At 45.9% G+C, this 19455-nt stretch overlaps 1 long non-coding RNA gene across 1 annotated transcript; it reads left to right on the top strand.

Moving 5' to 3' along the window:
- The first annotated feature begins 1833 nt into the window (after positions 1-1833).
- On the top strand, positions 1834-18650 carry LOC103783047 (uncharacterized). Its single transcript, XR_010109224.1, has 3 exons — positions 1834-2498; positions 3003-3132; positions 17246-18650. It is a non-coding gene; the product is annotated as an uncharacterized LOC103783047 (long non-coding RNA).
- The last annotated feature ends 805 nt before the right edge of the window (positions 18651-19455 follow it).

Below are 19455 nucleotides of genomic sequence, written 5' to 3'. Positions count from 1 at the left end.
GAGTGGCTGGGGCAGAGAGAAAGGGGCCAGTGGTGAGAAGTGAGGTCTGGGAGGAGGCTTGTGGACTTCGCCTGACAGCTCCCCACCACTCTCTCCAGCTCTGACCTCAAGGGCAGCCTGTATTTTTCCAAATTTTCTGCTTGGGACTCTGTATCGTAAGTGAATGCTGAAGTATCCATGTTCCCAACAACACTATAGTCTTTTTATTCTTATTGACAATTTAACTTCTGCAATAAGGTAGGTTCTCAATATATATCTGTGGGTGATTGAATGACTACCAGGAACAAGAATAGAGGTGAAAGAAGATGTCATTAGCCCCCTGCAAAGTAGCCCATGACAAGTGGTAGGTAAGGGTGGACTGCCTGGGAGTGAGGCCAGAGGATTCTGTGTGGCGGGCAGGGTTGGGGATGGAGGGAAGCAGAGATCCCCTGGACAGGAGATCAGCTGAAGGAAGTGGTCTCCTATCTTAGTGTGTCTTGGCAGGCTGAGAGGAGGAGGCTGGGGTGAGGAATTTCTGGCAAAGGGGATTCCTACAGGTGGGAAGGTTGGGGCTTATCTGGAAAACAATGAGTAGACCACAGAGTTATTTCTTGTAACAACACGGAAAGAGCACAGAGCAGGGAAAGAGTCCAGGTATCCCCCACGCCTCTGAGCCTGGAATCTGGCAGTGTGAGGGAGGGGTGGACTTGGGTGTCTTTGTGAGTTTCCATCACTCTGAAGTTCCAGGAGCCAAAGAGCCCTGAGCCCATGACCGGCTGGACGGTGAAGGGAGGTTTCAGGATGCTGGTGCTGCAGTTAGCTCAGATGAGCCTGTGCTTGGCTCCCTGGGTGCAGACCACCAGTGCAGAGTTCGATGGACACACAGTGGGTCTGCAAGGCTGCCTGAGGCAAATCCATCACTGCTGCTTGGCCCTGAGATGGAAGCCTAGTGAGTCCAGAGATCATCCATCTCATGCATCTTCCCACCCAAGGCAGAATTCCTTCCGTGTTAGTTTCCTAGGGCTGGCATAAACAATCCCCACAAACCGGATGGCTTAAACAACAGAAATGTATTCTCACAGTTCTGCAGGCTAGAAGTCTGAAATCAAGGTGTTGGCAGACTCCCTCTGAAACCTCTGGGACAATCCTTCCTTGTCTCTTCCTAGACTCTGGTGGTATTCTGGCAATCTTGGAAGTCCCTGGCTTGTAGCTACATCATGCCAGCCTCTGCCTGTCTAGACGTGGACTTCTCCCTGTAGGCCTCTGTCTGCACATGACAGTCTTTTTGTAAGGACACCTGTCATATTGGATTAGGAGCCTATCCTACTGCAGTATGACCTCATCTCAACTAACACCTGCAACAGCCAGATTTCCAATACAGTCACATTCTGAAGCACTGGGGGTCAGGACTTGGACATATCCTTTTCGGCGGAGGGGGGTGCAATTCAGCCCATACACCATCTGTGCCATCCCCAGCAAGGGGTCTTTCAGCCTCTGGCGGGTGCCCCCACTGAGGGGACAAGGCCTGTAATGCAATCAGCTCTTTGCCAGATTGTACCCTCTTCCCCCCTCCTCCCTCTCTTCCTTCCTCTCTCCCACAAATATTTATCAAGAGATTAATATATTCCAGGAATGGTGCCAAGTCCTGGGTGCCCAACAGTAAACAAAACAGAGACTAGGGGAAAGGCTTTCGTTACATCATCCTCTCCCACAGGTCCCCTGAGGCCACGCAGCGCATGCGGCTGCACCCTGAATGACTGAAGACAGTGATGGACTCCCCAAGGCTCCCGTGGGTCAAATCCCTGTGGCTTCTTTACATATTTCTCAAATGGAGGGTGATTATATATGTGATGGACTAAACCAGGACACTTTTGAGAATGAACATGGGTGCTATTGGTAATCACACCGAGACACAGCAATGTCCGGGACCAACTCAACCCTCAGTCCGCTCATGGGACACAGGTTTCCTGGTCCTTCCCTACCCTGACTTCTCTTCTCCTGATGTTTGGTGGTCTGCCTCCTTTTAAACCATTGTGCTCCCACAACTGATTCCCATATGTGTCTGCCATAGTGGAAAATACCAAATAGGCAAGGAGATCGTTTCAATACTATCTGCTGAACACCTTAATAGAGGCAAGAGAGAACGCAGAGGAAGAAACAATGGACTCTTTCTGAGAGAGTGGAAGATGGCTTCGCAGAGGAGCTGCTGTCTGAGACGGATAGCATGAGTAGGAGTTTCCCCAGGCAGGGAAGGTGTTGTTGTTTCTCCTCAGGGTAGAGGGGAGAGCAGGGTTCCCCGTGTGTCTGTTGTTGAATGTGACTCATGCTGTTTTCCTGCTTTGAGCCTGCTCTAGGGTGTTATGGGCAGGATGGACTTGTCCTGCGTGCTTGTTGTTCCGCCGTGTTTCTGATCTTCAGATTTATCGTAAGGAAGAACAGCCGATGTACAGGCAGAACTTGACAAATGAGGCAACAAGCAACTTGATCTGGGATCCATCGTCCTCTAGACCCCAGTAGGAGTGAGTCATTTACAAGCATTTGTTGAGAACAGGCTTCACTGATGGGTCTGTGCTGGTCTCTGGGAAGGCAAAGGTCACATGTAGTCACTGATCTCAAAGAAATTGACCCAGGCAGCAAGACACATGCATGCAATTAAATTATACCAAAATATCTAAGGGCCACCACACACCTTTATAAGTTTTGTGCACATTTTGGGAATACAGAGAAAGTCACAGGTAATTCCAGCTGGAGGAATACAGTTGGCTTTCACTGAAGAACTTTGAGGGCTTCAAGGGCCAAGTCACACATCACAGCTGGAGAAGGAGAGGCTCAGAGGTGTGAACACATAGGAAATGCTTGGGGCAGGACCAGCCTTTGGGGCCAATGGTGTGGATGGGGTGGAGGGGAGAAGAGGAGACAGATAAAGGAGGCTGCCTTGGGATGCAGAACAGGGAGCTGCTGGGGTAGCAAGCCAGCATCGTATCTGGTCAAGTGTCCTCACCCCTGCCTTCCCTCCTGCTAAGGTCTAAGCACCAGCGTGGTGGCCACCCCAGCAGCCTTGGACCCCTGAAGCCTTGAGCACCAAAGCACACACAGCTGCCTCTGGCTGAGTTCTGTGGTCGCCTGCACCCCCTCCACCTGCTTCCCCCGGAGGTAGGCCCTTCCACTGCCAGGGGCCGCCTCCTCTGAGGTGAGTAGTGCTGGTCCTCTCGAGGGACCCAGACGCTCTCACAGCCCGGGTTGATACCATGAAGAGTGAATCCTCACTAGCCCTCTAAAATCGGAAAAGGGGACCCATCTCAGACAGTGCTGGTTCAGCTGTGTGGACATCGACAGGGCTGAGAAGAGAATGTCAAATCCCAAAGCATCCCCAGGGCTGTGCCTTCCCATCCTGGGTGAGGGGAGTTCTGCAGGGGCACTGGGGTGCTTGTCTCCTGGGGTTCATAAATCATGTCTTTGGGGAGGCCTCTCTCACCCTGCATGGCTGGAGCAGGCCTCTCTCTCTCTCTCTCTCTGGCACTCCTGGGCTCCTATGTAGCATTGACCACAGGGTACTGCAGTTGGGCATGTCTTCATCTTCGTGCCTTCTGGGCTGGAAGCATCCAGGGGCAGCGAGTGGGGCCTCCTTGTTTCTGAATCCTCAGAACTGGCACACACAGTAGGTGATCAACAAATGTGGATGGAAAAAGAAAAGTGAGCAAAAGAGGAAGGAAGTGGACGGAGGAGGTCATCGAGAAGGAGGAGCGCAGTGCTTGGAGTTGAGAGCAGGATGCACTGGGATTTCATTGGGTCTGACGCACTTTTGCCCTTGTGAACCCCATCCTTTAAGGAAAGATTAATAGTTGGCTGGGCACAGTGGCTCATGCCTGTAATCCCAGCACTTTGGGAGGCCTAGGCAGGCGGATCACTTGAGGCCAGGAGTTTGAGACCAGCCTGGCCAACATGGTGAAACCCCGTCTCTACTGAAAAATACAAAAATTAGCCAGGTTTAGTGGCACATGCCTATAATCTCAGCTACTCAGGAGGCTGAGGCATGAGAATCGCTTGAACCTGGGATGCAGAGGTTGCTGAGATGACGCTGCTGCACTCCAGCCTGGGTGACAGAGTGAGATCCCGTCTTTAAAAAAAAAAAAAAAAAAAAGTACAGTAGGCCTAGACACTGTGCTACTGTGTCCAATGAGGAAGCTGGCCCAGAGCGCAGTGGTCACCTAGTAAGGAAAGGGACTGCCAGGCCCCAGCCAAACAAAACTGACCTTTTGTTGCAGCAAGTTCCTGGAAGCCCCCTCTTGTGCCAGACATTAGCCATTTGATTGCTGGATCTTGGGAAGGGCTGGATCTTGGAGGCAGGGGCTGAAGTGGTGGGCAAAGAGGCATGTCAGGAGATTGGAGCAGTGACTCTCCATTGACTGTGTGGCAGGTTCTTAGTATTTGAAAAATGGGTGTAGACATCCTGACACCTTCTTTTTTTTCTTTTTACACTCTGCTGCCCAGGCTGGAGTGTAATGGTGCGTTCTGAGTTCACTGCAATCTCTGCCTCCTGGGTTCAAGCAATTATCCTGCCTCAGCCTCCAGAGTAGCTGGGATTATAGGCATGTGCCACCACGCCCGGCTAATTTTTATATTTTTAGTAGAGACGGAGTTTCACCATGTTGGACAGGCTGGTCTCAAACTCCTGACCTCAGGTGATCCACCCACCTCAGCCTCCCGAAGTGCTGGGATTACAGGTGTGAGCCACCACGTCCGGCTCTGACACCTTCTATAAGGCTTGGATGGAAGTAGAAATAACAAAATATGGCCACTGCAAAAATGTAAGATGAAGAAAAAGAAGGCAGCCAGCCCAAAGGCCAGGTTTCTGATCTGGGTACCAGTGAAAGAGACAATTCATTGGCAGGAGTAGTCTTCAGGGGAGAGATAATGAGTTCTGTTTGGGACACATTGGATGTGGTGTATCTCTGGGATTTCCAGAAAGCTATGCCCGTGTTGAATAGAAGGGTGCAGACTTTCTAGGAAATAAGATGGGGGTGTAAACAGAGATGTGTGAGGTATCAGTCGGCACATAGTAGGCTCTCAACTAGTCTGTCTTGATTTGGTGTTGCTGACACCCCAGAGCTGAATGAGAAACCCCTAACGTGAACACATCAGCCCAGCTTGGGAGGTGACTGGGAGGACCTCACGCAGACTGACTTTAAGGAAAAGCACAGAACATCCTTTGTCTGATTATGATCGACACAGACACCTGGAGGGCATATCTCAGCTCAGAGTTCCCTAGGTGTGCTGGGCTGTCAGAAGTCAGCAGGAGGGGCTGGCAAGAGTTTGTCTTGAATCTTGAAATCTGGGAGGCAGATGAATAAGAAACTGCATTTTCCAAACCCTGAAGCAATACTTACTTTTCCTTCACATCTACTTCTCTAAGTGTATTTTTTTAACCTTGTTGGTACATATTATATAATCACATTGTTCAAATATTTGAGATGGTGATTACACCAACATTCAATTTTAATTGGTACTTATGTTAATATGTCAGATGTTCTCAGGAAAAATTAATTAGGACTAAACAATTGATTGACGATCTTTAAAATCCAAACTTTCAAAAACGAACCCGTTTCATAACCCATACCATAACTGTGGGGTTAATTTGGATCATAGCATTTATTAGTTCAGGGATGATCTTCCTTAAGACCACATGCTAGTCTATCAATAAGAAAGAAAGGCCAGGCACGGTGGCTCATGCCTGTAATCCCAGCACTTTGGGAGGCTGAGGCAAGCAGATCACCTGAGGTCAGGAGTTCGATACCAGCCTGTCCAACATGGTGAAACCCCATCTCTACTAAAAATACAAACATTAGCCGGATGTAGTGGCATGTGCCTGCAATCCCAGCTATATGGGAGACTGAGGCAGGAGAATCACCTGAACCTGGGAGGCGGAGGCTGCAGTGAGCCTAAATTGTACCACTGCACTCCAGCTTGGGCAATGGTACAAGCCTCTGTCTCAAAAAAAGAAAGAAAAATGCAAAACATACAGTTGAGCCAGACGCGTTGGCTCACACCTGTAATCCCAGCACTTTGGGAGGTTGAGGCAGGCAGATCACCTAAGTTCAGGAGTTCGAGACCAGCCTGGCCAACATGGTGAAACCCCGTCTCTACTAAAAATGCAAAAATTAGCAGAGCGTGGTGGTGTGCACCTGTAGTTCAGCTACTTGGGAGGTTGAGGCAGGAGAATCACTTGAACCCAGGAGGTGGAGGCTACAGTGAGCCAAGACCACACCACTGCACTCCAGACTTGGTAACAGAGCAAGACTCCATCTCAACAAAACAAAATAAAACAAAACAAAAATAGTTAAGAAACAGAATTTAAAATAACTTAGTCCAACTTCCTATCTAAGACAGAAATCCCTTCTATAGCAAGTCAGATGCTTCACTAGTCTCTTTTCAATCCTGTGAGTGACAGAGATCTCAGTACCTAACAAGACAGCCCCCTCCATTATTGGCTTGTTCTAATTGCTACCAAATTCTTTCTTATGTCATACTGGAATAGAGTTCCCTGTCGTTTCCTCTTGTCAGCTGTAAATTTCACTTTCTGGAGCAACAGCAAAATTCCATTTCCCATAGAAAGATTCCTCCAAGAATTGACTCCTTGAAGAGAGAAAAACAAAAGGCTCACAAGATATCATACTCTCCTCCCCGGTGATTATATTAGGGTAAAGCTCTTGGGAGATATGTAGAGGACTTCATTTCACACGGTGGTGTTATAAGTCTACAAACTTAGAGTATTTTAGGAATCTTTGTTCTAAGGACAGGTGCGGTGGCTCACGCCTGTAATCCCAGCACTTTGGGAGGCCGAAGCAGGTGGATCACAAGGTCAGGAGTTCAAGACCAGCCTGGCCAACATGGTGAAACCCCATCTCTACTAAAAATTAAAAAAAATTAGCTGGGTGTGGTGATGGGCACCTGTAATCCAAGCTACTCAGGAGGCTGAAGCAAGAGAATCACTTGAACCCAGGAGGAGAGGTTGCAGTGAGTTGAGATCATGCCACTGCACTCCAGCCTGGGTAACAAGGTGAGACTCCATCTCAAAAAAAAAAAAAAAAAAAAAAAAAAAAAACATTTGTTCTAAAAAGATTTCTGAATAGATTGGTTAATTTTTGTGGCTGCACTTGGATATAATTTGTTTAAAAGACAGCACACCTTAAGGTCTTAGCTAAGCTTTGCTCATTCGGGTGGATGAGCACCCCCCAGGACCACCAAGAGGATTACTATACAATATTAAAGATTTTATTTTAAAATCAAATTGTATGCATGAGTGTGTATTGATAAAAAAAATTTAATTATGTGCACGAGGTTAAATGCAATCTTAAAGACGGCATCAGGGAACCTTCATAAACAAATGTGCACTTTGGAGTCAGGTTGTGCTGTGTTAGAATTCCAGCTGTGCCACTTATTAACCGTGTGACCATGGGCCCCAGTTTCCTCAGATGTAAAGTGGGTATGAAAATAATTAACCTTGCAAGGCTGGAGTGAGTATTAAGTGCAAAAACACCTCTATTCAGCCTGGGATATAGCAGGCACTCAATAAATGGAAAGATCAGGTTTGTAGATCCTAATTTTAAACACAAGAGAGAATGTTCATTTAATTTATTTAGAAAGTTAAATAGTAAGAACAGAGATATACAATCTAGTAAAAAATATTTCAAGGCCATATGTTTAAAGTGTCTGTCAGTGTTTAAAAATGTGAAATTAAAATGTAACGACACCCAATTGTTATTTTAAAAACTCAAACCATCAATAGAAAAACAAATGAAAATTTCTTCACCATCTCTCCATTTCAATCCTCAGTCCCATTCCCCAATAATTTTGCTAAACAGTTTGGTGTACAACCTTCCAGATATGCTTATACAAGCACGTTAAGACGTATTCCCTTCAAAAATGAACTCATGCCATACACATTGTTCTGCCACTTCTTTTGCATCTGACACTATATGATAGACATGAGCTCCAGCTCCGTCCTCTTCACAGCCAGGCATTAATATTATTATTATTATTTTTTTTTTTTTTTCAGGCAGAGTCTCACTCTTGTCACCCAGGCTGGAGCACAGTGGCGTGATCTTTGCTCACTGCAACCTCTGCCTCCCAGGTTCAAGCGATCCTCCTGCCTCCTGAGTAGCTGGGATTACAGGCACGCACCACCATGCCTGGCTAATTTTTGTATTTTTAGTAGAGATGGGGTTTCACCATGTTGGCCAGGCTGGTCTCGAACTCCTGACCTCAGGTGATACGCCCATCTTAGCCTCTCAAAGTGCTGGGATTACAGGCATGAACCACTGCACCTAGCCACCACCAGGTATCACTAAGATGGGTTTTTAAAAGAGGGCTTTTGGCCAAGTGCAGTGGCTCATACCTGTAATCCCAGCACTTTGGAAGGCCAAGGCTAGAAGATCCTTTGAGGTCAGGAGTCTGAGACCAGCCTAGGCAACATAGCAAGACCCTGTCTCTACAAAAAAAAAAAAAAAATAGCTGGGTGCAGAGACACACGCCAATACTCCCAGCTACTTAGGAGGCTGAGGTGAAATGATCGCTTAAGCCGGGAAGGTCGAGGCTTCAGTGAGCTATGATCGCACCAGTGCACTCCAGCCTGGGAGACACAGCGAGACCCTGTCTCAAAAATAAATAATAAATAAATAATTTTTTAAAAAGGGTTTTAAAAGAAGTAATGTCAGTGAAATGTAAGGTTTGCCCTAAGTCCACAATTCTAAAGTTTGGATAACAACGGAAAAATTCAGGTTTATTTCATCTCGAAAATAGGGCAGAGGTCAGACAGCAGGTGGGGAGATAATCCGGATAAGACAATTAGAGGATTCTGAATGAGCAGGAATCATTTTTGTAGTATTGACAACCACCTCTACAATGACGTGGTGCTCTGTAGCTTACCTTGCTTTTGGCAATGGCTGCAGTCCTGCAAGGAGAGAGGTGCCCACGATTCCCATTTTAAAGAGGAGGAAACTGAGATTCACAGAAGCTGACACGCTGCTGCAAGGACAGGAGTTGGGAGTCAGGTAGAGGAAGGTGGAATTTGATTCTTTAAGGCTCTAGGCCAGTGGGTAAGCCATAAAAAGGAGCAAAGCGAGCCCTTGGCATCTGACCTCCTGCCTCGAGTAGAGCTGAGATTCCTTCTGCAATTTCAGAGGAATGCTGCTCTGTGGCATCTGGCTTAAGGGCTAAATAGTCCACAGTGTTTTGTGACTCCCTGTGATGTAGCCGGCACTGTGTTAGAAATCAGTGAATGCGGGAAAGTGGGACCCGCATTGGGCTGGCAACCATGACTTCTGTCCCAGCTGGGGCATGTCACTGCCCTGAAGAGTGGTATGGGCTACAGGAGCTCTTCCTTGGCTGGGAATTGAGGCAGTTGGGGGCTCCATGAGTACAGAAGAGGGAGTCTGAGAACTCACTCGTGCTGGAGTTCACAGAATGAAAATCTCTTTCATCCATCCTCATGGTTTCAGAGGTGGGCAGACAGTCTGGAATTACCTAAGGCTGATCTCGTGTTATAATGAAATAGAATGAAATGAGGAAAAGGGCAAGAAATCTCATCTTTCTTTTTCTTTCTTTTTTTTTTTTTTTGAGATGAAGTTTCACTCTTGTTGCCCAGGCTGGAGTGCAATGGCGCAATCTCGGCTCACTGCAACCTCCACCTCCTTAGTTCAAACGATTCTCCTGCCTCAGTCTCCTGAGTAGCTGGGATTACAGGCATGTGCTACCATGCCTGGCTAGTTCTGTATTTTTAGTAGAGATGATGTTTCCCCATGTTGGTCAGGCTGGTCTTGAACTCCCGACCTCAGGTGATCTGCCCACCATGGCCTCCAAAGTGCTGGGATTACAGGCGTGAGCCACTGCGCCTGGCCAAGAAATCTCATCTTTCTATGCAGCTTTGGGAGTGGCTGGCACAGGACAATGATGTTTAGAAAGCAAATCAAGCGGCCTAGCCCATCATCCTAGGGAAAGTCAGGGGACCTGCTCAGGAGGGACAGACACACCTTGCTCCCCTGGACAGCATCTGGCGGAGGGTGGGGACCGATCCTGGGGGTCTGGCTATCTTTGACTCAGATTAGCAACGCTGAGAGGAACTGACAGCCCATGTCAGCCTCTCTCTGGGGCCCTCACAGAGAGGGTGCTGTCACCCTCGTCTGGTACTATAGTGGGTCAGGAGTCTTCAGTCAGCCAGAAGGGAGACGCTGACCTACAGGACATCCTCTCCATTCTCCCCAGCCCCGCCACTAGCATGGATGGTGAGAAATGAGTCTCAGATGGAGGCATCTGAAGCAGATTCTGCAGAAAAGGTGACTCATGCCAGGGATCTCACCTTCCCGAGGCCCTAGGAGCCCCGCTTAGTTCATCTGTGCCTCTGGAGGAACCCCGGACCCTGGAGCTGCAGAGGTGCTCTTTTGAGGATACTGGAGCTGGTGGCTTCTTCCAGCCCTCTTCTCAGGAGAGCCACATGTTCTTGCTCTTGTGAACATTTCATTCCTTCATGGAGAAACCAAACACTCCAATCCCCAAAGGAAAATAGAGACAACTGCTGATTTCCACAGGTGGAAGAGACAAAAGCCAGAACATTCTCCTGGTTTCATGAGAAAGTGCTGGGGTTTTATTGTTTGTGTGATCTGATTGATCTGAATGTGTGGCTTTCAGTCTGGTTTTGAAACCCTTCAAGATCCCCAGAGAGGCTGGGCACAGTGGCTCACATCTGTAATCCCAGCACTTTGGGAGGCCGAGGCAGATGGATCACTTGAGGTTAGGAGTTCAAGATCAGCCTGGCCAACATGGTGAAATCCCATCTCTACTAAAAATACAAAATTAGCCGGGCATGGTGGCAGGTGCTTGTAATCCCAGCTACTCGGGAGGCTGAGGCAGAAGAATCGCTTGAACCTAGGAGGCGGAGGTTGCAGTGAGCTGAAATGGTGCCACTTGCACTCTAGCCTGGGCAACAGAACAAGACTCCGTCTCAAAAAAATTTTAAAAAAATAAAAAATTGAGCTTAGTGTAAAAGATATTTAGTTAGCATTTTTTAAATAAAAAGTTTTGTAGCTGCAAGCAAGTTTGAAAACTACAAGTCTGCTGTCTCAGTTTTCTATGGATTGCTGGTCCTGACATTCTCTTTATATATATATATATAAAATAGTAGCTGAGATTACAGGCACCCACCACCAAGCCCCACTAGTTTTTGTATTTTTAGTAGAGATGGGGTTTCACCACATTTGTTAGGCTGGTCTCGAACTCCTGACCTCAAGTGATCCACCTGTCTCAGCCTCCCAAAGTGCTGGGATTACAGGCATGAGCCACTGCACCCAGCCCTGACATTCTCCTTATGTACATAGAGACATAAGTCTTGTTTTGGGAGAACAGAGAGAAATCTGTCCATTCATTCCACAAAATATTTTTTGAGCACCTCCTTTGTGACAGGTACAACTATGCATCATGAAAAATAAAAAGGCCTAGTAATGGCTGCCATTGCCCTTGAGGAGATTGTGCTTGGGGGCACAGGTGACTCCACGGCAGTCAGTTCAGAGGAAGCATTTTGAAGTGAAGTCTAAGCTTCTATCCTTGAACGACTTCATTCCGATCAGCTGTAGCTACAGACACCATTCTCTTCAAGAATTCTCTCTCTCGTTTTTTATTTAAACCTATGTGTATTTTAATATAGAAAACTTTTTTCATGAAACAACTTGCAGGACTAATTTAGGATTAATTAGAATATCTTCAACAGGCTGGGAGCAGTGGCTCACACCTGTAATCCCAGCACTTTGGGAGGCCCAGACCAGAGGATCATTTAAGGTCAGGAGTGTGAGACTAGCCTGGCCAGCCTAGTGAAATGCCATATTTACTAAAAATACAAAAAAAAAAAAAAAAAAAAATTAGCTGGGTGTGGTGGTGCATGCCTGTAATCCCAGCTACTCAGGAGGCTGAGGCACAAGAATCACTTGAACAGGGGAGATGGAGGTTGCTGTGAGCCAAGATTGTGCCACTGCACTCCAGCCTAGGTGACAGAGAAAGATTCCATCTCAAAAAAAAAAAAAAAAAAAGGAATATCTTCAACAGTTTGCTCTAAATCATAATTATAATAAAAATCCATTAAATTTTCACTATTAAGACTTAGTATTTAAAAGGTTATTTAACAAATAACAAAAATAAGACCCTGCTTTTTTCTCTAGACTTACTTTTAGCACCTCCAGTTTATGAAGCTTTCTTACCCCATGCTCTTGGTCTTTTCCCTCCAAACAAACCATTCTATCCAACTGGGGCCACCTTGATCCATTGGGGGGTTTTAGCATAGAGTGTAACAGCTGCATACTTGACTTGGTTTGTTCCTTCTGGCTGTTTTCCCTCTTTCACAAGGGGCTGCTCTTTTAACAAGAAGGCTGTAATGTGTAACAAGAGCAAAAACTAAGGCTTTGTTGCATTAAGCCGCTGTGATTTGAGGGTTGTTTGTTACTACAGCATACTCTCACCCATCCTGACTAATACAATCCTATCCGCCCTTGTGTCCCGGGCAAACTGTTTCTCATCCTGTAGCTCAAATGTCCCTCCCAGTCTGTGAAACCACGTTCCACTCCCCCAAGGAGGGGTGGAGTCTCTTTCCTCTGGGCCATCCTTAATTGTAGCACACAATAAGTTTCATTGGATTTTTCTGTGTGGCTTATAAGTGCCTTGCAAGCAGAAGTTATAGTTATATATAGTCATATACAAGTGTTTGTTGATGGACTAAATGAATGCTTGTATTTAGAAATTGCTTCCTAAAGCCTACTGTTCAGAGCTCATTTCTGAGCTGCAAAGACACAGTCTGTCACTGTAAAAGTGACATGGTGCAATCAGCAGCATCTGCCCAACAACTCGAGCTAGGTATGCAAGCTTGAAATCAAGACAGTTAGGAGAGAGAGTCCATAAGGTTTCTTTCAGACTTCAATAGTCAGTGTCCTGTGAACATAGCTGGACCAGAAAGAGACCTTCCTTGGCCAGTGTCAGGGAAAACAACACAGTCCTCCACATCGAAACAATTTGTTAGCATTTACAAGTTCACATTTTTCTGTATTTTAACTTCTAATTGGTTTCCTCTTTTGTGCTAAGAATGCCATCTGTCCCTTTGACAGGTTTTTGGATTTGATGCCACTTACCAGGAAATATGACCATTATAAGCATTGTAAGAGGATTCAAACATGTCCATCCCAAACAGCCTTGTTTTAGGAACTCCATACATGATCCCACACTGTTCATGTGTAGAGGTTTTACCATTTTTCAAGCCTCTGCCCCACAGAATAAAGCCTTTTTCCTCTACAATTTCTTAGCGCTCATAATATACAGCAAGGTAACATACATGGCCCCATTTTGATTGTAGACTTCTTATCTTCTCTGTGGCAGTAAGAAGAATATTATTATCCCTATTCGTAGGTAAGAAAACTGAGGCTGTTGGAAATGGACATGCCCAAGATCATATAGAAATAATAGAACCAGGTTATCAAACTTCATTTCTGAATCTAAGCCCACTGCCCTACAGATATCTTTCCCTTATGGAATAAAAGCAGGGATAGGGCTCATTATTCCGATTTCATGAACCAGGAGAAGTTAATGGACCGATCTAAAATTCCTCAAGAAGTAAGACACAATTCTAAGCTTGAAGAACTCCAGTCCTCTCCCCAGGTGACCCTGTGTTCTTCACTAGGACTACCTTATACTACCTTGACTCTGCAGTACCTTCTTTCAAGCCTAAAGTTACTTGATTACGGACAAGCCAAGAAGAGTAAAGGGGTGTGGCCCAGAGAGATTTCCAGTTGAAGAAAGAATGATTCAACAGTCCTATTAAAACAAAGAGCCATTTTCTGCAGGCTCCCCCAGGACACACATGCTATGGTCTATTGCTGCGGGGTACAGGGAGCCCCTGCAGGAGGGCTGGGACTAGAAGGAAGGGAGGGAACATTTACTGGACATCCATGATAAGCCAGATGGCTACTTTGTGTAATCCTCACATGATACTAAAAGAAAGATGAAAAAATGGCCGGGTGTGGTGGCTCATGCCTGTCATCTCAGCACTTTGGGAGGCCGAGGCGGATGGATCACTTGAGGCCAGGAGTTTGAGACCAGCCAAGCCAACATGGTGAAGCCCCTTTTCTACTAAAAATACAAAAAAAAAAATTAGCTGGGCACGGTGGCTCGAGCCTGTAATCCCAGCTACTTACGATGCTAAGGCACAAGAATTGCTTGAACCCGGTAGGCGGGGGTTGCAGTGAGCCGAGATAGTGCCACTGCACTCCAGCCTGGGCAACAGAGTGAGATTCTCTCAAAAAAAAAAAGAAAGAAAGAAAGAAAGAAAGAAAGAAAGAAAGAAAGAAAGAAAGAAAGAAAGAAAGAAAGAAAGAAGGAGAAATAAAGCCTCAGAAAAGTTGGACTATCCAACACAGCAGAACTCGCTGGCATGTCTGGTGTCAGAGCTGTTCTTTCCAGCATTCACTGCACCGGATGCTGTAGAAGATGGAAAGGCAGCATGGGAAAGGGTCCTGCACTCAGGAACTGCTCATCCTGTTAGGGGAGTCGCACACACACACAGGAATCTGATAAAGAACCCCCATGGCCAGGCACGGTGGCTCACGCCTGTAATCCCAGCTCTTTGAGAGGCCGAGGCGTGAGGTCGTCTGAGGTCAGGAGTTCGAGACAAGCCTGTCCAACATGGAGAAAGCTAAAAATACAAAAATTAGCCAGGCGTGGTGGCACGCACCTGTAATCCCAGCTAGTCAGGAGGCTGAGGCACGAGAATCGCTTGAACCTGGGAGGCGGAGGTTGCAGTGAGCAGAGACTGCACCACTGCGCTCCAGCCTGGGAGACAAGAGTTAAAAATAATAATAAAAATTTAAAAAGAACCCCCTTGTTGGCGGCAGGCAGTATAAGATTAATGGAGATTTGGGGCAGAGAATGAGTAGGGTTAGGGGAAGGGAGGACGAGATTCCTTCCAGGACAGTCTCCAGCTGAACTTTGAGGAAAGAATTTGAATAAGCAGAAATGAAAGGAAAAGACTTTCTAGGCCAGAAGTAGCAGCTTCTGGAAATGAGCAGATAGAATCACTGATATTTATCAGTGATTGTTATCTGAGTCCAAGGAAACTGAAAGGGCCAGCAGGCAGATTCTAGCGATTCCACTCAGATATTGAGGTAGCTCGGGCCGTCCATGGGGCTACAGGAATGTATCCAGCATTATAGGAAAATGAAATTAGCAAGAATCAGTGGGTGAGATCAGCCATCTACTAAGTAATCACCTGAGGAGAAGATCTGAAAACTTCAGCACAGCGCGAGGTGATCTGGACACATCCAAAGCACGTCATTGTGTCTGGAAAGTAATCCCAGAAAAAGGAGACCCCTGTCCTTCGTAGAGAGCCTGCCTGTTTCAAGGGGCAGCGCCAAATGGACTCAAAGGCCAGATCTGGCATCAGAATTCCTTGTAGCCCTTACAGGTTCCTACTAAGATGAGGATCCCCTAATTGTGAGCCATTCCAGTGCACTGACAAATTCAAGTTTGAGGCCCACAAGGGGAAACCTATTTCTCCCCAAACCCCATACCTGTGGAGCCTGGCCCTGAGCAGCTGCCTCCAGGGACATCTTTCCCATTTTGACTTTTAGCATAAGGAAACTAAGGGAAATGAGAATTCCAACTCCACAGCAGCAGTATCACCGTTCATTCCCCGTAGCTCTTCATGGTTTGCAGTGCATTTTGACTCACTCCATCTTAGCCCTCTCTCAAGTCTGCGTAATGCATGAAGCTGGAGGGAAGTCTTCACGGTGGAAGGGGTCTTTGAGTTGCCTCTAAGGATGCAAAACTAGTCTCTGAGGGCAGTCCAGGGTCTGCTGGACACTTCGATTTTCTAAATCAGTAATCAAATTACTGGCATTAAATGAAGATAATTTTTGTTTTAAACCTAATTATGCTATTACAAATAAAACTTCCCACCTCCAAAACTCTCTCAACGGTGGATCTCAAACTCTCCTCCAGCCTCAGATGTCAAAAAACTATGCATTTTGCCTTGGGCACATCCAACATCATATAGTTGAATGGCTTTGATGGGCATGATTCTAATCTTAATTAAAGCAGTGCCCGTTTTGGTCCATCTTGGTCTCTTTGAACCCACTCTCAGCTGACTCAGTTCAATAGCAGTTTGGTGGGAAAAATGCCAACCGGCCTGGGAAACAAAGGAGAAATTTGGGGGTGACTTTAGGCTTCACAAAAGGGTCCCTTACATCACTTGAAATGATTAACTTTACTGAAAAGTAACAAAATTATTTTTGAAAAATAACAAAAACAAAGAAATTAAATTTGTTCATAACCCCATTGCTTTAAAAAAAAAAAAAAAAAAGTTATAGGCCAGGCACAGTGGCTCACGCCTGTAATCCTAGCACTTTGGGAGGCTGAGGTGGGTGGATCACTTGAGGTCAGGGGCTCGAAACCAGCCTGGCCAACACGGTGAAACCCTGTCTCTACTAAAAATACAAAAATCAGCCTGGTGTGGTGGCATGTGCCTGTAATTCCAGCTACCAGGGAGGCTGAGGCAGGAGAATCACTTGAACCAGGGAGGTGGAGGCTTCAGTGAGCCGAGACTGTGCCATTGCACTCCAGCCCGGGCAATAAGGCGAGACCCCATCTCAAAAAAAAAAAAAAAAAATTAATTAGGCATAGTGGCGGGTGCCTATAATCTCAGCTACTGGGGAGGCTGAGGCACAAGAATCACTTGAACCCGGGAGGCAGAGGTTGCAGTGAGCCGGGATCACGCCACTGCACTCCAGCCTGGATGATAGGGCGAAACTGTCTCAAAAAAATAAAATACATAAAAGTTATATCAAGAAGAAAGTTTCTCCCTCCACCTGACTGATTGTCTTCTTCGAAGTAAACACCTGTTAGCAACTTTGTGCACATTCTTCTCAATTTGTTACTGGGGGGTTGATGCAGATATATCTAAGTACATATATATCCAAAATGCCAGACAGATTGACCTATACCTTGCTTATTTTCCTTCATGTTCAGGAACATTTCCCAAGTCTGTAACTATAGATCTAACACATTATTTTTAGTGGGTGTATGTAATTCCACTGCATGGATATATTAGATACCATTCTCCTGTTTAATTTGTTTTTGTTATGGATATTTAGATTGCTTATAGTATTTTTGTTATTGAGAATGATGCAGCCACACACATTCTTGTTTATATGCTTTTATGTGTTTGTCTTATTATTTCTCGTAGGATGGATCATGAAGAGTGGAATTGCTTTTCCTCTTGGGGCAGGCACACCAACAGTGTATGTGAGGCCCCTGCCCCCACTCCCCAGGCTGGCCAGTACTTTGGGCCAATCTGCTAGACCCAAAAATGTTAATCTCACTGAGATTTAATTTGCATTCCCCTGACTACCGGTGAAGTTGAGCATCTTTTCATATGTTTATTGACAATTTGCATTTCTTATTCAGTAAATTACCTGCTCATATCCTAGAGTCATATTTCTGTCTGCCCATTTTTTTCTATTCAATTTGTGGGAGCTCTTTGTATACCTGGGATCTAATCTTTGACTCATATATATGGCAAGTATTTTCTATTACTGTTGTCATCTTTTTATCATAGTAAAATTCTTACATCCAGCACCCCCACCCCTCCCCTGCCCTTTTTTTTTTTTTTTTTTTTTTTGCATTTGGGTTAGGCAGAGAGCTAGCTTTACTGTTTTCCAAATGAAGTCAATCGATCCCAAGGATTTTTAAATTATTTAATCAGTAAAAATGTACACATTTTGAGGGAGGTGTGAAGATCCTAGGAGAAACTGTGCTCTTGTCCCTGAAGACAGACTCAGTAGATCTTTTTTTTTTCTTTTGAGACAAGGTCTCACTCTGTCATCCAGGCTGGAGTGCAGTGGTGTGATGATGGCACACTGCAGCCTTGATCTCCCTGGGCTCAGGTGATCTTCCTGCCTCAGCCTCCCAAGTAGCTGGGACCACAGGCACGCACCCACCACGCCCAGCTAATTTTTATATTTTTTGTAGAGACAGGGTTTCACCATGTTGCCCAGGCCGGTCTCAAAATCCTGGGCTCAAGCCATCTGCCCTCCTCAGACTCTTGAAGTGCCAGGATTACAGGCGTGAGCCACCATGCCTGGCCAACCCAGCAGATCTTTAATTCACAATCTGGAAAAACCATCTAGAGGCTGTTGCTCTCCTAGCCAGTCATGATTTGGGCCCTTCTCAACGTGTGTATGTGTGTGTTGTTTCTTTGTGTGTGTGTGTCTTAGTAAAGAGGAGATTTGTAAACTAAAATATTCTCCTCTCTCTAAAATCACCTTAATTATAAACCAAATGCTGTGTATAACTCTATCCTAGCAGTTGGTGATTAGATTGAGGCATCCATTTCAGATGTGGGTCTCCTTCCCTGGTCCACAGTGAGCTCCTTGCGGCTGCACCTTAACTTACCTCTGTTCCAAACCCACCCAGGGGCTCAGACACAGTAATAGATGGGTACTTGTCTCAGTTCATTTTGTGTTGCTATAACCTAATAGCACAGACTGGGTAATTTATAAAGAAAAGAAATGTATTTCTCATGTTTCTGGAGGCTGAGAAGTCCAATATCAAGGTGCCAGCAATTGCTGAGGGCCTTCATGGTGTACCATCCCCTGGCAGGAAAAAGGAAGAGAGAGCAAGAGATCAAACTCCCAGCCTCAAGCCCTTTTATAATTAGCATTAATCCATTCACAAGAGTGGAGCCCTCATGACCTAAACACCTCACATTAGGTCCTGAGACAGGAATAATACAAGGTGGCTGCAGAATAATAGAAGATTTTGGGCAGCAATTTCACATGACTAGCAAAAGGAAACTGTTGAAATGGCTGCAGAGGCCATGGGCTAAGACCGTGAAAAACAGAGTGTAGACCAAGCTGGCTAAGACCCACTGAACCCAGCATGGCACTGGATTTGACCTAGGTTTCTCCTAGGACCTCATTATACGCTCATTAACATACTAAATCACACACCCCACTAGCATCATGACACTTCGGAGAACACCCATATTTGGTGTAAAAATAGGTGGTGTCACAGTTCTGAGAAATCTCCTCCTTTTTCTAGGAATGATCATGAATATTCCACCTCTTGGTTAAAGAAACCCGTAAAGGTAGCAGCCCCAAACCCCCTTTCGTGTGAGTCTCTCGAGTACACCCATATTCCCTTTTCTTAAGTGTGTACTTTTCCCTTTGCAATAAATCGTACTTTCACTATTTTCCAACTGGTCTTTGAATTCATTCTCTTGATGGTGTCAAGAGCCTGGACACTGGCTGGGGTCTAGATCCCACTGGCATTTGGGGACCTCCCCTCCAACACTGTTGCACTGGGGGCTAAACTTCCAACATGTTTTTTTTGGGGGGACACATTCAAACCACGGCAGTACTGAACAAAACCTTGGCTTTGAAACCATATGAAGAT

The sequence above is a fragment of the Pan paniscus genome, chromosome 12, assembly GCF_029289425.2.
Source record: "Pan paniscus chromosome 12, NHGRI_mPanPan1-v2.0_pri, whole genome shotgun sequence".
NCBI classification, from domain to species: domain Eukaryota; kingdom Metazoa; phylum Chordata; class Mammalia; order Primates; family Hominidae; genus Pan; species Pan paniscus.
This window is presented reverse-complemented; position numbering and strand designations above follow the sequence as displayed.